This window comes from Artemia sp. Qi Xiang Cuo, chromosome 5, assembly GCF_049724085.1.
Source record: "Artemia sp. Qi Xiang Cuo chromosome 5, ASM4972408v1, whole genome shotgun sequence".
Lineage (NCBI taxonomy): Eukaryota > Metazoa > Arthropoda > Branchiopoda > Anostraca > Artemiidae > Artemia > Artemia sp. Qi Xiang Cuo.
The window spans coordinates 67,420,510-67,433,131 of NC_142798.1; the positions used below are offsets into that span (position 1 = coordinate 67,420,510).

At 31.3% G+C, this 12,622-nt stretch overlaps 5 non-coding genes across 5 annotated transcripts; all 5 read left to right on the forward strand.

Moving 5' to 3' along the window:
* The first annotated feature begins 793 nt into the window (after positions 1-793).
* TRNAS-CGA (transfer RNA serine (anticodon CGA)) lies at positions 794-875 on the forward strand. The gene has a single exon. It is a non-coding gene; the product is annotated as a tRNA-Ser (tRNA).
* A 270-nt stretch (positions 876-1,145) lies between these two features.
* Positions 1,146-1,227, forward strand: TRNAS-AGA (transfer RNA serine (anticodon AGA)). The gene has a single exon. It is a non-coding gene; the product is annotated as a tRNA-Ser (tRNA).
* A 5,056-nt stretch (positions 1,228-6,283) lies between these two features.
* Positions 6,284-6,365, forward strand: TRNAS-CGA (transfer RNA serine (anticodon CGA)). The gene has a single exon. It is a non-coding gene; the product is annotated as a tRNA-Ser (tRNA).
* Positions 6,366-7,248: 883 nt separating this feature from the next.
* Positions 7,249-7,330, forward strand: TRNAS-CGA (transfer RNA serine (anticodon CGA)). The gene has a single exon. It is a non-coding gene; the product is annotated as a tRNA-Ser (tRNA).
* A 1,403-nt stretch (positions 7,331-8,733) lies between these two features.
* TRNAS-GGA (transfer RNA serine (anticodon GGA)) lies at positions 8,734-8,815 on the forward strand. Its single transcript has one exon. It is a non-coding gene; the product is annotated as a tRNA-Ser (tRNA).
* The last annotated feature ends 3,807 nt before the right edge of the window (positions 8,816-12,622 follow it).

The following is a 12,622-nucleotide window of genomic DNA, read 5'->3' on the forward strand; positions in this document are numbered from 1 at the left end:
TACTGTTGTTTAAGAGTGTGGATTGGAATGATTATTTTGTTATAGCCTATTTTGTTTATTTCCTAGGGGTTATATCTTTTCAAGATTACTAAGGCCTTAATTTAATACTTTAAAAAATTATATTATACCTATACCCTGAATTAAACTGAAAACAACGTATCACAAAAATTAGGAATTCAATAATAACCATATCTATATTAAAAACTTATAACTTACAAGCGGTCGTGGCCGAGTGGTTAAGGCATCTAATTGGAAATCAGATTTCAATAATAATCATATTTATATTTAAAACTTACAAATCCTAGCGGGTGTGACAATTTTGATTGGTTTCACCATTTACCATAATCTAGAAGGAGATGATCAAAAGGTCCAACCTTGATAAAACCATGAAAAGGGGGATGGTTCTCGGCTAGTATATGTTCTATTGCATAAGTCTTGATTGGAATGATTATTTAGATATAGCCTATTATGTTTAGTTCATAAAGGGAATTTTTATCAAGATTACCAATACCTAATTTAGTATTAAAAATGATATTATACATATACCCTGAATTAAACTGAAAACAACGTATCATAACAAAATTAGGAATTCAATAATAACCATATCTATATTAAAAACTTATAACTGTCAAGTGGTCTTGGCCGATTGGTTAAGACGTCTGATTAGAAATCAGATTTCAATAACAATCAATAATAACAATTTTAAACCCTGAATTAAACTGAAAACAACGTATCATAAAAAATTAGGAATTCAATAATAACCATATTTATATTAAAAACTTATGCCTTTCAAGCGGTCGTGGCCGAGTGGTTAAGGCGTCTGATTCGAAATCAGATTCCCTTTGGGAGCGTAGGTTCGAATCCTACCGGCTGCGAGAATTTTTATCCGTTTAACCATTTACCACAATCTAGAAGGTACAAATCTAGATATGTACTGTTGTATAAGAGTGTGGATTGGAATGATTATTTTGTTATAGCCTATTTTGTTTATTTCCTAAGGGTTATATCTTTTCAAGATTACTAAGGCCTTAATTTAATACTTTATAAAATTATATTATACCTATACCCTGAATTAAACTGAAAACAACGTATCACAAAAAATTACTAAAATTTACTAAAATTTATTAAAAACTTATAACTTTCAAGCGGTCGTAGCCGAGTGGTTAAGGCGTCTGATTAGAAATCAGATTCCCTCTGGGAGCGTAGGTTCGAATTCTACCGGCGGTGAACATTTTTATCTGTTTAACCATTTACCACGATCTAGAAGGAAATGATTGGTTAACATATGTACTGTTGTATAAGAAGGTGGATTGGAATGATTATTTTGTTACAGCCTATTATCTTTATTTCCTGAAGGGGATTTCTTTTCAAGATTACAAAGGCCTTAATTTAATACTTTTATAAAATAATATTGTACCTGAATTAAGTTGAAAACAATGCGTCATAACCAAATGCAAACTAAATAGTAACCATATCTATATTCAAAACTCATAATTTTCAAGCAGTTGTGACCGAGTGGTTAGGGCGTCTGATTAGAAATCAGATTTCAATAACAATCATATTTATATTTAAAACTTACAAATCTTAGCGGCTGTGACAGTTTTGATTTGTTTCACCATTTACCATAATCTAGAAGGACATGATCAAAATGACCAACCTTGAAAACACCATGAAAAGGGGGATGGTTTGTGGCTAGTATATGTCCTATTGCATAAGAGTCTTGAGTGGAATGATTATTTTGATATAGCCTATTATGTTTAATTCTAAAAATGGAATTTTTATCAAGATTACAAATACGTTAATTTAGTATTATAAAAATGATATTATACCTATACCCTGAATTAAACTGAAAACAACGTATCATAAAAAATTAGGAATTCAATAATAACCATATCTATATTAAAAACTTATAACTTACAAGCGGTCGTGGCCGAGTGGTTAAGGCATCTAATTGGAAATCAGATTTCAATAATAATCATATTTATATTTAAAACTTACAAATCCTAGCGGGTGTGACAATTTTGATTGGTTTCACCATTTACCATAATCTAGAAGGAGATGATCAAAAGGTCCAACCTTGATAAAACCATGAAAAGGGGGATGGTTCTCAGCTAGTATATGTTCTATTGCATAAGAGTCTTGATTGGAATGATTATTTTGATATAGCCTATTATATTTAGTTCATAATGGGAATTTTTTTCAAGATTACCAATACCTTAATTTAGTATTAAAAATGATATTATGCATATACCCTGAATTAAACTGAAAACAACGTATCATAAAAAATTAGAAATTCAATAATAACCATATCTATATTAAAAACTTACAACTTTCAAGCGGTCGTAGCCGAGTGGTTAAGTAGTCTGATTCGAAATCAGATTCCCTCTGGGAGCGTAGGTTCGAATCCTACCGGCGGTGAACATTTTTATCTGTTTAACCATTTACCACGATCTAGAAGGAAATGATTGGTTAACATATGTACTGTTGTATAAGAGTGTGGATTGGAATCATTATTTTGTTATAGCCTATTATGTTTATTTCCTGAAGGGGATTTATGTTTATTTCCTAAAGGGGATTTTTTGTCAAGATTACTAAGGCCTTAATTTAATATTTTATAAAATGATATTATACATGTACCCTGAATTAAATTAAAAACAATGCATCATAACCAAATACGAACTGTGTAGTATGCATATCTATATTCAGAACTCATAATTTTCTAGCAGTCGTTGCCGAGTGGTTAAGGAGTCTGACTAGAAATCAGAATTCAATAATAATCATATTTATATTTAAAACTTACAAATCTTAGCGGCTGTGACAATTTTGTTTTGTTTCACCATTTACCATAATCTAGAAGGACATGATCAAAAGGACCAACCTTGAAAACACCATGAAAAGGGGGATGGTTCTTGGCTAGTATATGTCCTATTGCATAAGAGTCTTGATTGGAATGATTATTTTGATATAGCCTATTATGTTTAGTTCTAAAAAGGGGATTTTTATCAAGATTACAAATACGTTTATTTAGTATTATAAAAATGATATTATACCTATACCCTGAATTAAACTGAAAACAACGTATCATAAAAAATTAGGAATTCAATAATAACCATATCTATATTAAAAACTTATAATTTTCAAGCGGTCGTGGCCGACTGGTAAATGTGTCTGATTCAATAACAGACACCCCTCTGGGAGGGTAGGTTCGAAACCTACCGGTGGTGAACATTTTTATCTGTTTAACTATTTACCACGATCTAGAAGGAAATGATTGGTTAACATTTGAACTGTTGTATAAGAGTGTGGATTGGAATGATTATTTTGTTATAGCCTATTATGTCTATTTCCTGAAGGGGATTTCTTTTCAAGATTACAAAGGCACCTTAATTTAATACTATTATAAAATAATACTATACCTGAATTAAGTTGAAAACACTGGATCATAACCAAATGCAAACTAAATAGTAACCATATCTATATTCAGAACTCATAATTTTCAAGCAGTCGTAACCGAGCGGTTAGGGCGTCTGATTAGAAATCAGATTTCAATAACATTCATATTTATATTTAAAACTTACAAATCATAGCGGCTGTGGCAATTTTGATTTGTTTCACCATTTACCATAATCTAGACGGTCATGATCAAAAGGACCAACCGTGAAAACACCATGAAAAGGGGGATTGGTCCTTACGATCATCTCCTTGTAGATTATGGTAAATGGTGAAACCAATAAAAATTGTCACAGCCATTAGGATTTGTAAGTTTTAAATATAAATATGATTGTTATTGAAATCTGATTTCTAATCAGACGCCTTAACCACTCGGCCACGACCTTTATTGCATAAGATTCTTGATTTTTAATGATTGTTTTGATATAGCCTATTATGTTTAGTTCATAAAGGGAATTTTTATCAAGATTACCAATACCTTAATTTAGTATTAAAAATGATATTATACATATACCCTGAATTAAACTGAAAACAACGTATTATAAAAAATTAGGAATTCAATAATAACCATATCTATATTAAAAACTTATAACTTTCAAGAGGTTGTAGCCGAGCAGTTAAGGCGTCTGATTAGAAATCAGATTCCCTCTGGGAGCGTAGGTTTGAATCCTACCGGCGGTGAACATTTTTATCTGTTTAACCATTTACCACGATCTAGAAGGAAATGATTGGTTAACATATGTACTGTTGTATAAGAGTGTGGATTGGAATCATTATTTTGTTATAGCCTATTATGTCTATTTCCTGAAGGGGATTTCTTTTCAAGATTACAAAGGCCTTAATTTAATACTATTATAAAATAATACTATACCTGAATTAAGTTGAATACACTGGATTATAACCAAATACAAACTAAATAGTAACCATATCTATATTCAGAACTCATAATTTTCAAGCATTCGTAACCGAGCGCTTAGGGTGTCTGATTAGAAATCAGATTTCAATAACAATCATATTTATATTTAAAACTTACAAATCATAGCGGATGTGACAATTTTGATTTGTTTCACCATTTACCATAATCTAGAAGGACATGATCAAAAGGACCAACCTTGAAAACACCATGAAAAGGGGGATGGTTCTTGGCTAGTATATGTCCTATTGCATAAGAGTCTTGATTGGAATGATTATTTTGATATAGCCTATTATGTTTAGTTCTAAAAAGGGAATTCTTATCAAGATTACAAATACGTTATTTAGTATTATAAAAATGATATTATACCTATACCCTGAATTAAACTGAAAACAACGTATCATAAAAAATTAGGAATTCAATAATAACCATATCTATATTAAAAACTTTTAACTTTCGAGTGGTCGTTGCCGAGTGGTTAATGTGTCTGATTCGAAATCAGATTGCCTTTGGGAGCGTATGTTCGAATCCTACCGGCTGCAAAATTTTTTATCCGTTTAACCATTTACCACAGTCTAGAAGGTACAAATCTAGATATGTACTGTTGTATAAGAGTGTGGATTGGAATGATTATTTTGTTATAGCCTATTTTGTTTATTTCCTAAGGGTTATATCTTTTTAAGATTACTAAGGCCTTAATTTAATACTTTATAAATTATATTATACCTATACCCTGAATTAATCTGAAAACAACGTATCACAAAAATTAGGAATTCAATAATAACCATATCTATATTAAAAACTTATAACTTTCAGGCGGTCGTGGCCAAGGGGTTAAGGCGTCTGATTAGAAATCAGATTTCAATAATAATCATATTTATATTTAAAACTTACAAATCATAGTGGCTGTGACAATTTTGATTGGTTTCACCACTCTGGTGAAACTACGCTCCCTCTGGGAGCGTAGGTTCGAATCCTACCGGCTGCGAGAATTTTGTATCCGTTTAACCATTTACTCAATCAAGAAGGAATTGATCGGTTAGCATATGTCCTGTTGCATAAGAGTGTGGATTGGAATGATTATTTTGTTATAGCCTATTATGTTTATTTCATACAGGGGATTTTTTGTCAAGATTACTAAGGCCTTAATTTAATACTTTATAAAATAATATTATACCTGTACCCTGAATTAAATTGAAAACAATGTAGCATAACCAAATACGAACTCAATAGTAATCATATCAATATTCAGAACTCATAATTTTCAAGCAGTCCGGGCCGAGTGGTTAAGGCGTCTGATTAGAAATCAGATTTCAATAACAATCATATTTATATTTAAAACTTACAAATCCTAGTGGCTGTGAAAGTTTTGATTTAATTCACCATTTACCAAAATCTAGAAGGACATGATCAAAAGGACCAACCTTGATAAAACCATGAAAAGGGGGGGGTGGTTCTCGGCTAGTATATGTTCTATTGCATAAGAGTCTTGATTGGAATGATTATTTTGATATAGTCTATTATATTTAGTTCATAAAGGAAATTTTTATCAAGGTTACCAAATACCTTAATTTAGTATTAAAAATTATATTATACATATACCCTGAATTAAACTGAAAACAACGTATCATAAAAAATTAGGAATTCAATAATAACCATATCTATATTAAAAACTTATAACTTTCAAGCGATCATAGCCGAGTGGTTAAGGCGTCTGATTCGAAATCAGATTCCCTTTGGGAGCGTAACCTATTATGTTTAGTTCCAAAAAGGGAATTTTTATCAAGATTACAAATACTTTAATTTAGTATTAAAAAATGATATTATACCTATACTCTGAATTAAACTGAAAACAACGTATCATAAAAAATTAGGAATTCAATAATAACCATATCTATATTAAAAACTTATAACTTTCGTGCGGTTGTGGCCGAGTAGTTAAGGCGTCTGATTCGAAATCAGATTCCCTTTGGGAGCGTAGGTTCAAATCCTACTGGTTGCGAAATTTTTTATCCGTTTAACCATTTACCACAATCTAGAAGGTACAAATCTAGTCAGTACTGTTGTTTAAGAGTGTGGATTGGAATGATTATTTTGTTATAGCCTATTTTGTTTATTTCCTAGGGGTTATATCTTTTCAAGATTACTAAGGCCTTAATTTAATACTTTAAAAAATTATATTATACCTATACCCTGAATTAAACTGAAAACAACGTATCACAAAAATTAGGAATTCAATAATAACCTATATTAACTATATATTAACTATATTAACCTATAATAAACTATATTAAAAACTTATAACTTTCAAGCGGTCGTGGCCGAGTGGTTAAGGCATCTAATTGGAAATCAGATTTCAATAATAATCATATTTATATTTAAAACTTACAAATCCTAGCGGGTGTGACAATTTTGATTGGTTTCACCATTTACCATAATCTAGAAGGAGATGATCAAAAGGTCCAACCTTGATAAAACCATGAAAAGGGGGATGGTTCTCAGCTAGTATATGTTCTATTGCATAAGTCTTGATTGGAATGATTATTTTGATATAGCCTATTATGTTTAGTTCATAAAGGGAATTTTTATCAAGATTACCAATACCTAATTTAGTATTAAAAATGATATTATACATATACCCTGAATTAAACTGAAAACAACGTATCATAAAAAATTAGGAATTCAATAATAACCATATCTATATTAAAAACTTATAACTGTCAAGTGGTCTTGGCCGATTGGTTAAGACGTCTGATTAGAAATCAGATTTCAATAACAATCAATAATAACAATTTTAAACCCTGAATTAAACTGAAAACAACGTATCATAAAAAATTAGGAATTCAATAATAACCATATTTATATTAAAAACTTATATCCTTCAAGCGGTCGTGGCCGAGTGGTTAAGGCGTCTGATTCGAAATCAGATTCCCTTTGGGAGCGTAGGTTCGAATCCTACCGGCTGCGAGAATTTTTATCCGTTTAACCATTTACCACAATCTAGAAGGTACAAATCTAGATATGTACTGTTGTATAAGAGTGTGGATTGGAATGATTATTTTGTTATAGCCTATTTTGCTTATTTCCTAAGGGTTATATCTTTTCAAGATTACTAAGGCCTTAATTTAATACTTTATAAAATTATATTATACCTATACCCTGAATTAAACTGAAAACAACGTATCACAAAAAATTACTAAAATTTACTAAAATTTATTAAAAACTTATAACTTTCAAGCGGTCGTAGCCGAGTGGTTAAGGCGTCTGATTAGAAATCATATTCCCTCTGGGAGCTTAGGTTCGAATTCTACCGGCGGTGAACATTTTTATCTGTTTAACCATTTACCACGATCTAGAAGGAAATGATTGGTTAACATATGTACTGTTGTATAAGAAGGTGGATTGGAATGATTATTTTGTTACAGCCTATTATGTTTATTTCCTGAAGGGGATTTCTTTTCAAGATTACAAAGGCCTTAATTTAATACTTTTATAAAATAATATTGTACCTGAATTAAGTTGAAAACAATGCGTCATAACCAAATGCAAACTAAATAGTAACCATATCTATATTCAAAACTCATAATTTTCAAGTAGTTGTGACCGAGTGGTTAGGGCGTCTGATTAGAAATCAGATTTCAATAACAATCATATTTATATTTAAAACTTACAAATCTTAGCGGCTGTGACAGTTTTGATTTGTTTCACCATTTACCATAATCTAGAAGGACATGATCAAAATGACCAACCTTGAAAACACCATGAAAAGGGGGATGGTTTGTGGCTAGTATATGTCCTATTGCATAAGAGTCTTGAGTGGAATGATTATTTTGATATAGCCTATTATGTTTAATTCTAAAAATGAAATTTTTATCAAGATTACAAATACGTTAATTTAGTATTATAAAAATGATATTATACCTATACCCTGAATTAAACTGAAAACAACGTATCATAAAAAATTAGGAATTCAATAATAACCATATCTATATTAAAAACTTATAACTTTCAAGCGGTCGTGGCCGAGTGGTTAAGGCGCATGATTTGAAATCAGATTCCCTTTAGGATCGTAGTATCGAATCCTACCGGCTGCGAAAATTTTTATCCGTTTAACCATTTACCACAATCTAGAAGGTACAAATCTAGATATGTACTGTTGTATAAGAGTATGGATTGGAATGATTATTTTGTTATAGCAAATTTTATTTATTTCCTAAGGGTTATATCTTTTCAAGATTACTAAGGCCTCAATTTAATACTTTATAAAATTATATTATACCTATACCCTGAATTAAACTGAAAACAACTTATCAAAAAAAATTAGGAATTCAATAATAACCATATCTATATGAAAAACTTATAACCTTCAAGCGGTCGTGGCCGAGTGGTTAAGGCGTCTGATTGGAAATCAGATTCTCTCTGGGAGCGTAGGTTCGAATCCTACCGGCTGCGAAAGTTTTTTATCCGTTTAACCATTTACCCCAATCAAGAAGGAGTTGATCGGTTAGCATATGTTCTGTTGCATAAAAGTGTGGATTGGAATTATTATTTTGTTATAGGCTATTAGGTTTATTTTTTAAAGGGGATTTTTTGTCAAGATTACTAAGGCCTTAATTTAATACTTTATAAAATGATATTATACCTCTACCCTGAATTAAATTAAAACAATGCATCATAACCAAATACGAACTCAATAGTAAGCATATCTATATTCAGAACTCATAATTTTCAAGCAGTCCAGGCCAAGTGGTTAAGGCGTCTGATTATAAATCAGCTTTCAATAACAATCATATTTATATTTAAAACTTACAAATCCTAGTGGCTGTGAAATTTTTGATTTAATTCACCATTTACCATAATCTAGAAGGACATGATCAAAAGGACCAACCTTAATGAAACCATGAAAAGGGGGATGTTTCTTGGCTAGTATATGTCCTATTACATAAGAGTCTTGATTGGAATAATTATTTTGATATAGCCTATTATGTTTAGTTCCTAAAGGGAATTTTTATCAAGATTACCAATACCTTAATTTAGTATTAAAAATGATATTATACATATACCCTGAATTAAACTGAAAACAACGTATCATAAAAAATTAGGAATTCAATAATAACCATATCTATATTAAAAACTTATGATTTTTAAGTGGTCATGGCCGAGTGGTTAAGGCGTCTGATTAGAAATCAGATTCCCTCTGGGAGCCTAGGTTTGAATCGTACCGGCTGCGGAAATTTTTATCTGTTTAACCATTTACCACGATCTAGAAGAAGATGATTGGTTAGCATATGTACTGTTGCATAAGAGTTTGGATTGGAATTATTATTTTGTTGTAGCCTATTATGTTTATTTCCTATAGGCGATTTCCTTTTAAGATTACAAAGGCCTTAATTTAATACTTTTATAAAATAATATTATGCCTATACCCTAAATTAAATTGAAAACAATGCATCATAACCAAGTACAATCTAAATAGTAAGCCTATCTATATTCAGAACTCATAATTTTCAAGCAGTCGTGACCGAGTGGTTAAGGTGTCTGAGTATCAATAACAATCATATTTATGTTTAAAACTTACAAATCCAAGCGGCTGTGACAATTTTGATTTGTTTCACCATTTACCATAATCTAGAAGGACATGATCAAAAGGACCAACCTTGATAAAACCATGAAAAGGGAGATGGTTCTTGGGTAGTATATGTCCTATTGTATAAGAGTCTTGATAGGAATGATTATTTTGATATTGCCTTTAAAACTTACAAATCCAAGCGGCTGTGACAATTTTGATTTGTTTCACCATTTACCATAATCTAGCAGGACATGATCAAAAGGACCAACCTTGATAAGAACATGAAATGGGGGATGGTTCTTGGCTAGTATAGGACCTATTGCATAAGAATCTTGATTGGAATAATTATTTTGATAAAGGTTAAGGCGTCTGATTTGAAATCAGATTCCCTCTGGGAGCGTAGGTTCGAACCCTACCGGCTGCGACAATTTTTTATCCGTTTAACCATTTACCCAAATCTAGAATGAATTGATCGGTTAGCATTAGTCATGTTGCATAAGAGTGGGGATTGGAATGATTATTTTGTTATAGCCTATTATGTTTATTTCCTAAAGGGGATTTTTTGTCAAGATTACTAAGGCCTTAATTTAATATTTTATAAAATGATATTATACTTATACCCTGAATTAAATTGAAAACAATGCATCATAACCAAATACGAACTGTATATTATGCATATCTATATTCAGAACTCATAATTTTCAAGCAGTCGTGGCCGAGTGGTTAAGGCATCTGATTAGAATTCTGATTTCAATAATAATCATATTTATATCTAAAACTTACAAATCCTAGTGGCTGTGACAATTTTGATTTGTTTTACCATTTAACATAATCTAGAAGGACATGATCAAAAGGACCAACCTGGATAAAACCATGGAAAGGGGGATGGTTCTTGGCTAGTATATGTTCTATTGCATAAGAGTCTTGATTGGAATGATTATTTTGATATAGCCTATTATGTTTAGTTCATAAAGGGAATTTTTATCCCGATTACCAATACCTTAATTTAGCATTAAAACATGATATTATACATATACCCTGAATTAAAGTGAAAAAATGTATCATAAAAAATTAAGAATTCAATAATAACCATATCTATATTAAAAACTTATAACTGTCAAGTGGTCGTGGCTGAGTGGTTAGGGCGTCTGATTAGAAACCAGATTTCAATAACAATCTTATTTATATTTTAAACTTACAAATCTCAGCGGCTGTGACAATTTTGATTTGTTTCACGATTTACCATAATCTAGAAGGACATGATCAAAAGGATCAACCTTGAAAACACCATGAAAAGGGGGATTGTTCTTGACTAGTAAAATATTGTCAAATATTCTTCAAAGTAAAAACTATTATATGTTCTATCTATATGTGTTGCATAATCATGCATTTGGTTGTTTATTTTAACTTTTCAGTTACTATGGCCTAGATTTTGTTCTTTATTACTGTTTTCAAAACGTTTTTTTTCCCTTTTTTGTTACTATGGGCTCTGGTTCGCCTTTCACTAGGTTGTGCCAACTACAGCAAATATGATTTTTCAAAACATATTTTAAACTTTTCGTTAGTATGGGCTTCGGTTTGTCTTTTACTTGATTGCAGCTATAGCTACAACCATCATTTACAGCTCGTTCTTTACTATAATACTGCTGCAACCTAAATTCACATATATATTTATTTATGAGAGGCAGCCTGGCCGAGTGGTCCAAGGCACTGGTGTTAGCCACCAGTCTTTTCGGAGGTGTGGGTTCAAATCTTACCGCTGGTATACGATTATGTTTTAAAGACTGCAGTGTGAAAAGACATCAAAAATGCAGTTTTTGGTGGAAAAATTTATTCTCTTTTACAAATAATTTATTTTAGTTACTATAGATTTCTAACCCAATTAATTTCCTTTAAAATGAGCTATTGAACAACCCTCTACGATGTTCCAGTGCCAAGCTATCTGTGGATACAAAAAAAGAAAAAAAAATATCCCGTTTAGGCAGAATGTTGTAGTAGCTGCCACTTTTCTTGATTTTCAAGCCAATATATTTCCCTTGCTGTTCAAACCAAGCGACAGAAATTTTACTATACAGGGGTTTCGGACAAGGCGGTTCTAATGGTATACTTTTTGTTTTGATCTGACTCTTTTTTTTAGGAACAATGGGTTTTTATATTTCTTAACATTGGACGTGATCGTCTCTTACTAGGTTGCTAGCTACCGCTGCAACCGGGATATGATTTATGTACAAAAATCAAAATATCTTTGAAAAGACTGCAGTGTGAAAAGACATCAAAATGCAGTTTTTGGTGGAAAAATGTATTCTCTTTTAGAAATAATTTATTTTAGTTACTATAGATTTTTAACCCAATTAATGTCCTTTAAAATGAGCTATTGAACAACTCTCCACGATGTTCCAGTGCCAAGCTATCTCTGGATACAACAAAGAAAAAAAGAAAAAAAGAAAAATATCCCGTTTAGGCAGAATGTTGTAGTAGCTGCCACTTTTCTTGATTTTCAAGCCAATATATTTCCCTTGCTGTTCAAGCCAAGGGACAGAAATTTTACTATGCAGGGGTTTCGGACAAGGCGGTTCTAATGGTGTACTTTTTGTTTTGATCTGACTCTTTTTTTAAGAACTATGGGTTTTTATATTTCTTAACATTGGACGTGATCGTCTCTTACTAGGTTGCTAGCTACCGCTGCAACC